The following is a 10,000-nucleotide window of genomic DNA, read 5'->3' on the forward strand; positions in this document are numbered from 1 at the left end:
CACACATACACTTGACGTCTCGGAGACCATCGGGAGGATTGACGCGTCTTCTTGAGAAAAAACAACGCTTATTTGATATATATTCTTTTCTTCCACGGTGTTGGTATATTAGCCGAGTGGTTGGATTGTCTGAGTTGGGGTTATTTAAAAAAAAGGCCAAACAAACAACCATTACAGTATTATTAATATTTAACCGAGTTGATCATTGCCGTCAAAGAGAAGATATCTAAGTGTTCACACAACTTTTTAATTTCGATTCGAGAACTCGTATCTACACCCAGTCTCCTTGTTTGAGCTAAACAAGAAGATCTTCAAGTGATTTTCAGCGCCTCGTCACACATTACCTCGTTCCGCTCAGAACCAGACCCGTTGCAAGGAAGGCACACCAACCAGGAGCTAGTTGCAGGACTACTGCTAGGTAAGTGTTGCAAAGATATGAATGAAATGGCAGGATACTCGAGTGAGGGGAGATCGGTCATATTTCTTTGGATTTCTGTGTTATTTTGTGTTATTTTTTGTGTTTTTTTCATATTCCGTGTTAAAGTGACAGTATCCATGAACATTCGAAAAGAAATCTGTAAATATTCAACGACTCCAACTGTATGTTAAATTTTTTTTTTGAGACTTCGCCTTCGTATTCTATTCTTTAATAATTACCCACGGATCGTAAATTCTCAGTTTACATCATAATCCCGCAAAGATGAACCAACACATCATACCTTTTTCGAATAAATCATAAGTACATCTCCAGAGATTACTAATAACTCTCACCCTGCGAAATGATTCACCTGCAATATCCACTAGTAAGCCTCCAAGGCAGGAATATCTAAGGAGTGCCACCTCAGCGGCGTGGATTTGGCACCAACCCCAGCACGTGTGTTTCGCTCAGAGCACCGTGACTCAAATGCGTGATTCTCGCAACAAACGTTTTCTGAGTCGATGGCGAGAGAGAGAAAGAACGGGTTTTAAAACATTAGAGATTTCGTGTGTGTTTTGTTTTATTTTATTTTTTTTTATTCAGGATAAGACTACTTAGAGAAATAAAATGGGGGTCACAGCATCTTATGTTATGAAAATGATGTTAAATTATATGAACTTGCACCAGATTGTTCAGGATGACCATCGCGTATTAGGACACTAGAACAGTTTTTCGTTAAGTATTCTTTCGTTACGTGGCTATGACATCCTCAAGGAATGCATCACGAAACGGGAAACGACAAAGAAAATCGAAATGCATTTTTTTCTGCGGACGAAATTATAGATTTTCGCATCGATCCGTCTTATCGGGGTTTAACAACACCGTGCGAGCCCAAATGACCTTGCAGTGGCGTAGGAGAACCCCGTTATAACCACCCCTTCTGTTCTTCTGGCACCGGCGCTCTCTGACTCTGTGTTGAAGTGTCGAACAAACTCTGTCGCCTTTGCTCTCACTCGCTCTTTGCTCTTTGATCTGCGATATGTGTGATATGGGCGCCCCGTCTGGGTTATATTCAGGTTTGGGTTATATTCAGCTCCTTTATATATCTCATGACGTTTGAATGTATGTTTGTCTGTGTGTCTGGCTGGCTGTGTCTGTCTTTCTCTGTCTGTCTGTCTCAGTCTCTGTCCCTGTCCCTGTCCCTCTGCTTCCTCTCTCTCTCTCTCTCTCTCTCTCTCTCTCTCTCTCTCTCTCTCTCTCTCTCTCTCTCTCACTCTCACTCTCACTCTCACTCTCACTCTCACTCTCACTCTCACTCTCACTCTCACTCTCACTCTCACTCTCACTCTTCCTCCCTCCCCCTGTCTGTCTGTCTGTCTCCCCTCTTGCTCTCCTATTTTCTCTTATAGTCTTTTCTCGTTTATTCGCTTTCTTTGGACATCTCTCAACCCCCTCTTTCTCCTCTCTTTTTCTCGTCTCATCTCATCTCCCTGCCTCTCTCCTCGCGTTTTCTTTGCTCTCCACTCTTTTCTTCTCTCCTTTCTCCCTAATCTACATTCTTTCTCTCTACCGCTTCCTATTCTTGTTCCTCATCTTCGTTCCCCCTTAATTTGGCAAATATCAAGGGCTTACTGAATGCCCAGTGTTATTTACAGGAGACGCAAGAAGTGACCCTGCACTTATAGAAACAAAAGGCAATCTATAAATAGCTCATCAGACGGTGCTGACACCTGGGTTACTTGTGTTTGGATTCTGTTAAGTTTATGGGTTTGTATTTTTGCTGCGATGGATCGTCTGTTTAATTTTAGCTTTGTGTTGGCTTGTTCATTTTTATGCGCGTTTATACATGCATGCGTAATACATACTTGCATACATACATGCATATAGGGATACCCATATATACATGAACATGTGCAAAAGTGACATACACACAATATATAATATATATATATATATATATATATATATATATATATATATATATATATATATATATATATATGTGTGTGTGTGTGTGTGTGTGTGTGTGTGTGTGTGTGTGTGTGTGTGTGTGTGTGTGTGTGTGTGTGTGCGTGTGTGTGTACAGTTATATATATATATATATTATATATATTATATATATTATATATATATATCATATATATACTATATATATATCATATATCATATATATATCATATATATACATATATATATATATATATATATATATATATATATATATATATATATATATATATAACCACAAGAGGAAAAAGATGGTATAAGAAACTAAATTAGTAAAATCTTCCCAGCCAGCGGATATTGTTGTCTCTGGTCGAGCGGGAATGTCGCAATCTAGGAAAATATGTCTGGGCCACGAAACTAGTCATGTAAGTCTTAGACGAGCATCCGCAAGTAGAGAGTAACTGGTAAAAGAAGAAAAAAAAGAAAAAGAAAAAACAAAAAAAAAACAAAGGACATTCAGTGAGCGAGTTTGACTGCCTCTTCCTCCCTCTCCCCCTGTTCCTCCCTCCCCCTGTTTCTTTTTTCTCTCCTTCTCTCTTTCTCCTTTTCCCTCTCTCTCTCTTTCTCTCTTTATTTCCCTCCCTCCATCTCCCTCTCCTTCTCCTTCTCCTTCCTTCTCCTTTCCTTCTCCTTCTTATCTCCCTTGACTCCCCTCCCTCACCCTTACCCCCCACCCTTACCCCCACCCCCCACCCCCACCCGTCAGGAAGCGCCCGGCACAGCACCAATCCCGGTAATGGTGTGAAGGCTGCCCCGTAAACTGATCCCGGTCTAAATTGCCCCATTCGCTGTGCTGGCTTCTTCCTCTCCCTCCCCTTCTCTCCCTTTCTCTTCTATCTCCTTCCTTCCGCTTCTCCCCTCCTCTTCCCTTCTCTTCTATCTCCTTCTTTCCTCTTCTCCCCTCCTCTCCCTTTCCCTTCTATCTTCTTTTCTCTCCTCCACCGTTCTCCTCTCCACTTGTCTCCGTTTCTCTCCTATCTCCTCTCTTTCTCTCTTCACTATTCTCTCCTTCTTTTGCCCCTCTTTCTCCCTTTCTCTCCCTCTCTCTTCCTTCCCCTCCTCCCCTCCTCTCTCCTATCTCCTTCCTTCCTCTCCTTCACCGGTTTCTCCTTCCGTCCTTCCTCTCCCCTTTCTCCCCATTTTTGTTGTTTTTGTTCTATCTTGCTCTTCCTTCGTTATCTTCCTTCTGGTTTGTTTATTTGTTTATATATATTTTTTCTCTTGTCTTCCTTTCTACAGCCCCACGTTTCCTTATTTTCTCTCATTTTTGACCATTCCTTCCTCATCCCTATTCCCTTCCTCATTTTCTATTAACCGTTTACTTTTCTCTTCCGTTTCGCCTCTTCCGATTTATCGTCGTTTCCCTTTCCTCCTCTTCGTTCCCTCATGGCGCGTGTTACAAGTGTTTTTTGTCCTCGGGAAGATAATCTATGTTGTAACAAGTTTTTTATCACTATTTTCCTACATTACATTATCTTTACGACCTTGTTAAGACGATAAGATAAGGGTATATAGGCTTTATTTACTCATTATTATGTCATTGTTGATGTTTTTTTAAGGGATAAATTGATAAATGAGAATAGTGAAGATGAAATAAAAGAGAATAAGTTGAAATAAAGATCCGCGGAAAATAAGTTTTGAATATCATGTGATATTAAATGATTCTCTGTTTTTGGTGGATTTGTTTTGATGGTGACAACTCTGATTAAAAGGGTATATGAATATGATATAAGTAATTATGGTGGATTTTATGTATTTCATGTGTGTTGTACTCTTAATAACAAGTATTAATAAAAGGAAGACTGCGTATTATATACTGTAATTCGGTTCAAATGACTGATGCAATATTGGTAATATCTCTCATACAGTTACAGGAACCTTGATTTCCAGAAGGTCATTTGACACTGTCAGTAGCGAAAAGCCATTTAGTATAGCCATACAAGATGCCTCGTTTTATTTTTATAACAACAAGACCCGCAAAATATCTGTATTCAAATTTCTCCATAACGCCCATTTTACTAACTCTAAATTACTCCTTTTTTCATTTTTTTCACACGTAAACACAAACAGAAACACGCCCCCCCCCCCCAAAAAAAAAAAAAAAAAAAAAAAAAAAAAAAAGAGGTCCGTATTATGAGAAGTCATATACTACTGCGGCACGTTAATGCAGCCGAGGATCATTAGCGATTAATTATTCACTCGTATCGTCAGCCAAACCATAATGATTCCTTATGTAAATCATGCCTTGACAGCGTTATGTAACATCGAGGTGCGTATGCGCGTCAGTGGATAAAATTTGATTATGAAAGGTTTTAGATTTAGATTAATATATATATTTTTTTTATCACCGTTTTTTATTATGCCTCTTTATCTCTCTGTCGCTCTCTTTCATCGTTTGCTTATCTCTTTATGAATGAATTGCCTTGTTCTATTTTTTTCCCACGCGATTTATTCCCCGGTTTCTCTTATCTTTCGTTTCTAATTTCGCACAAACATTCCCTTCTCTCTCATAGAAACAAACAGGCACAAGCAATGAAATAATCAGTCACAAGCAAGCAAACAAACAGTCACAAACAAACAAATAGTCTCACACAAAGAAACAAACCAACAAACAGTCATAAGCAAACAAACGAATTCAAGCAAGCAAACAATAACCCGATATACATCAATAGAATGGTGACGTCACACAAGGTCGGTGTTTTCATGGCTGTTTTACGAAGCTTCATCGCCACCCACGCTATTCCTAACTCCACCCATTTCCCATTCTCTCGCGCACCCTTTTCCAAACCCTTCCCTTTGTCCGTTTTCCTTTTTTTTTTTTCCTTTCCTCTCTTCTTATTCACTTTCCGAAGAGATTGAGTTCTCTCTCTCTCTCTCTCTCTCTCTCTCTCTCCTCTCTCCTCTCTCTCTCTCTCTCTCTCTCTCCTCCCTCCCTCCCCCCCCTCCCTCTCTCTCCTCTCTCTCTCTCTCTCTCTCTCTCTCTCTCTCTCCTCTCTCTCTCTCTCTCCCTCCCCCTCTCTCTCTCTCTCTCTCTCTCTCTCTCTCTCTCTCTTCTCTCTCTTCTCTCCTTCTCTCTTCTCTCCTCTTATCTACTATATATATATATTTATATATATATATATACTATATATATATATATATATATATATATATATATATATATATATATATATATATCCTTTACTCTTTTCCTTGGACAACTCTCCTTTCCTTTACCTTTCTCCTCCTTCACTTTCCTTCTTCCCTTTTTTCATTGCCCTCCTCTCCACCTGCCCCTCCCTCCCTTTCCTCTCCCTCTCCCCTCCCTCCCTTCCCTCCTCCTCCCCTGTTCCTTCCTCTCTCCTTTTCCTCCTCTCCCCTCTTCCTCCTCCCCCTTTCCTCCCTCTCCCTCTTCCCTCCCTCTCCCCTCTTCCCTCCCTCTCCCCTCTTCCCTCCCCCATCACCCACAACCTCTCTCTCTCTCTTTCTCTCTCTCTCTCCTTCTCGAAAAGGCTCCGCGGAAATCACACAAGTGCCAGAGCCCTGTATCAGCGGCACTCCCGGGCACCCGACGAGTGCTGAGCTGTACCGTGGCTCTTTCACCGACGTCGCCCGTAATCTCTCGACGAAGTGCTGACATCACAAGGCCTCGAATCAGCTGAATCAAGGTTGAGGACGGCGAGTTAATGGGAGTCATGGTCTGGTGGGAGCTAGGTTGAGTACCGCGTAGTTAATGGAAGTTGTGGTAGGGGCCAGGTTGAGTGCTTGAGTCTATGGAAGTTATGGTAGTGGCCAGGTTGAGTGCTTGAGTCTATGGAAGTTATGGTAGGGGCCAGGTTGACTACGGCGAGTTAATGGAAGTCATGGTAGGGCTAAGTTGAGTGCGTGAGTATGGTAGCCATGATAGAGACCATGTTGAGTGTTGAGAGGACGGGGCCCTGCGATGGCATGTGCTTAAACGTATCTTGGTGTAACGTTAGGATAATCTTGGGTGCCAGTGGGGAAAAAGCCGACTTATTTGAGAATAAATAAACAAAAAAAGAAAAGAAAAGGGGAAAGAAATGTGAAAAGACCGAGAAAAAGAGAGAGATAGGAAAAAATGATAAAGACGGACACAAGCGGAGAGTTGCGAATCTTCTTGCAACCTCGCTTGCTATTGATTCAGAAGCAACATGAGAGTCAGGTTTGGCTCTCTCTTTTGTGTGTTATAGTTGAGGAGCGAAAGAAGGAAGAGGCAGACAAGCAGGGAGAAGGAAAGAGAGGTGTTTAGATGATTCAGGGAAAGAGAGAGAAGAAGGAAGAAACAGAATGGAGAAGGAATGCGAAGAATGAACACGGTGATCAAGGGTGAGAGACAAGTATAGAGTTAAAAGGATAGGTGGAGTAAATAAGGATAGTCAGGGTGAGGAAAAGAGGAATAAACACGATGCTCAGTTAATTGAGGGAAAATTGGAAGAAAAAAAAAAATATATAGTCAGTGGCAAAATGATTGGGAAAATATATATGAAGACTTACCGAGTTAAGAAAAGATAGGTAGAAAAAAAAAATATAGAGTAGAAGAAATTGATAGAAAAAAACATGTATAGAGGCAACCATATTGATAGAAAAAAACATAGACATCGAGAGACGAAAGGACAAAAAATCAATAAAGCGAAAAGCAGACATGTAAGGATACAAAACAGACAGAAAGACGGACGCACAGACACAGACACGGCTAGTAACAGACGAAAGAATAAACAAACACGAAAAAAAACATCCCTTGTTCCATTGAAATTACTTTGGGATAAAACCTTGACCTTGAGTATGAGTTCCAAGGAGGTTTGCATTTTATATACTTCTTGTGTCTGGAGTTAATAAGATTCTTTCACTATGTAATAACCCTCTCTTTACGTGTTTTGTGTATAGTTTATTTTTGAATGTATTATAGAGAGACAAACAGACAGACAAATACAGACAGAGACAGATAGCGAGAGAGAGAGAGAGAGAGAGAGAGAGAGAGAGAGAGAGAGAGAGAGAGAGAGAGAGAGAGAGAGAGAGAGAGAGAGAAGAGAGAGGAATAAACAAACAAAACAGAAAAAAAAGACAAAGAAGGTTAAAAAGTCAATACGTAATGCAAACAAACACATACTAACGTAACTATCTATATGCAGAAACCCACTTCCCAGACATGACGTGAAAGACGAAATTTCTGACAACTTGATATCAGGTTCCAATTATTAACTTCTCATGGCGCTTCCTCCACTTGACCTTCTGCAGAACACCTGTCATAGATATCAGCTGACCTCGAGTCCACACTTGTCTTGTTGACCTACTATACACACCTGTGGCAGTGGTGAAGTTCTGGGTCGTAGAGGAAAATGAATTAGATTTATTCGACACCAAAGAGCGAGGGTAGGAGATCCTCATAATCGGGTTTGGGTGTTATCAGTTATTGGCATGAGTCAAAGGGGAAAATATTTGCTCGAATTGGCGGACTGCAGAGTAGAATCATTTCAGTCGTTTCTTTTCAGTGATTGTTAGGAACTACAACTGTTTCGTTTGTTATAAGTGCCAAACGAAATTCCTATTTACACGAAATATATATAAAGTAGAACAGAAAGGAAAATGGCAAAAGAAAGAACGGAAATACAAAGATTAAAGTCCCCAGATTAGATTCAGGAGTACACACGTGTGGACCGCAAACCGAATTCGTTAGCCAAGGCGTATCGACTCCAAGACTCGGGGGAAGAAAATTGCATAACCTGGCAGTGGGTCTTCCTTCCTTTTTATCTTTGTTCCTTCCGTCTAATCTGTAATAGCTGCCGTTAGCTAATGGAATTACGGCGTAGAGGTAATCTTTTATACCAGGAGGGAGTGAGGGGAAACGGAGCTAAATATAGAAGTCAATAGTAATAGTTCTCTTTAAGACGCTTATTGTACTACGGACGGAATGCCAGGTTGGGGAAGACCGTGGACGTCGCTACTAAAAATACTACTCTCTCTGACGTCACATGGACACCTGATTCAGCTGAGCAAGACGTCAGGCAAGAGTCCCATAGGCAGCATTTTTTTTTAAGGACTAGGCTTTTCGTCACCTCGCCGTAGCTAGATTGAATTCTTACATCATACCCCCGCGATGACGCTTGTACTGACGCCACGAGAAGACCACGGAGTGCGGGCGGCGAGGCGGAGCAAGGGACAGTCAGAAAATTAAATATCGGTACCCTTTACACAAACTAATGTGTAAAATCGACGAAGCGGTGGGGAATAGCGAGGCAAGGTAGTTAGCATCCGGTGTTAAGAGAGAAACGCTCGGCTCCACATTGACCACAAGTAAAGGTAACAATAGTTTTTTTTTCTGTCTGGACCCCTGTCGTTCTCAGAGATGTTGCTATTAAGTTCTTCCATTCTTCTGTTAGGATCTTCCTCAAACAGACTTCCTGTGGTGGCTACAGGGCCTCGAAAAACGTCCCTTCGTCTGAGATCAAGAGGCGTTGGTGTTGATTTGCGGATAGACACAGACCTTCCCGCTGAGGAATAATATTTACGTCGGGTGAAGCCTAGGTGGACGTCCGCGCTAGACGGGTTGGGCCCCAGAGACATCAACAAATGCCTGTGTACGATGTCAGTGTCAGGAATCAAACTGCCAATGTATCACATCCTGGCGTCACTCGTCATAAGTGTCGAGGGAGTGCCAAGTCTCGTCAAAAATGTCACTTTGATGTGGGGTTGAGTGCGCCGTCTGTCATAGGGATGTCATACATTCTTTGATGCATGTGAAGAATTTATATGCCATTGCTCGCGGAGCTACTGCATTTTTTTTTTTTTTTTTTTTTTTTTTTTTTTTTTTTTTTTTTAAAGGACCGAGAATAATAGACTAATCTAAAATATGTCCAAAAGTAATAAATAATTTTCAAAGAGAAAAATATATAAATAAACTCACGGCACTTTAGACTAAACCGACAAGAAAATATACAACGCTTTGTTCGTATATACATTAAAGAAAATCACGAAAAACAAATCAAGGTAAAGCAGATGGCAAGACTCCTGCGCGGGAGCCAGGAAGAGGGAGAATGTCGTGTGAGATTTCAGCTCTGTGTTTGTAAACAAAATGCCAGGTTCGTCACCCGGACACTTGCGGATCCTGGGAAACGGGCGAGATCTTTGCTTTCGGCTTGCGTCTGTTTAACCAGAGGCGGGTTTGTTTAATCAGAGGCGGGTTGCTATGTAATGTGTGTGCTTTTGCTTTTCTATATGTCTATCTGTCTATATATGAATATTTGTCTATCTAGTCACATACAAATGCACGCACGCACACACAAACACACACACACACACACACACACACACGCACACGCACACGCACACGCACACACGCACACACGCGCACACCACACACACACACACACACACACACACACACACACACACACACACACACACACACACACACACACACACACACACATATTCCTCACTCTGCCCCCTCTTCCGTCTTCTAATCTGTAATATTAAGTAAGCCAATATCTTTTTACCAGTTCCCTTTTATCTCTGACATCCTTCCAACTCGTCCCCACAATGCAAGCCTCAAGTAATGCCACTTCCTGCAGGGGCGTC

General features: G+C 41.5%; 1 protein-coding gene across 1 annotated transcript in view; it reads left to right on the top strand.

The window, feature by feature from the left end:
- Positions 1–10,000, top strand: part of LOC119569051 — a 52,256-nt gene that overhangs the window by 104 nt on the left and 42,152 nt on the right. Inside the window, exon 1 of the mRNA XM_037917406.1 lies at positions 1–418. This exon is cut by the window's left edge and continues 104 nt beyond it. The gene's annotated coding sequence lies outside the window, so the exon portion shown is untranslated. The remainder of the gene's footprint in view (positions 419–10,000) is intronic.

The sequence above is a fragment of the Penaeus monodon genome, chromosome 4 (genome assembly GCF_015228065.2).
Source record: "Penaeus monodon isolate SGIC_2016 chromosome 4, NSTDA_Pmon_1, whole genome shotgun sequence".
NCBI lineage: Eukaryota > Metazoa > Arthropoda > Malacostraca > Decapoda > Penaeidae > Penaeus > Penaeus monodon.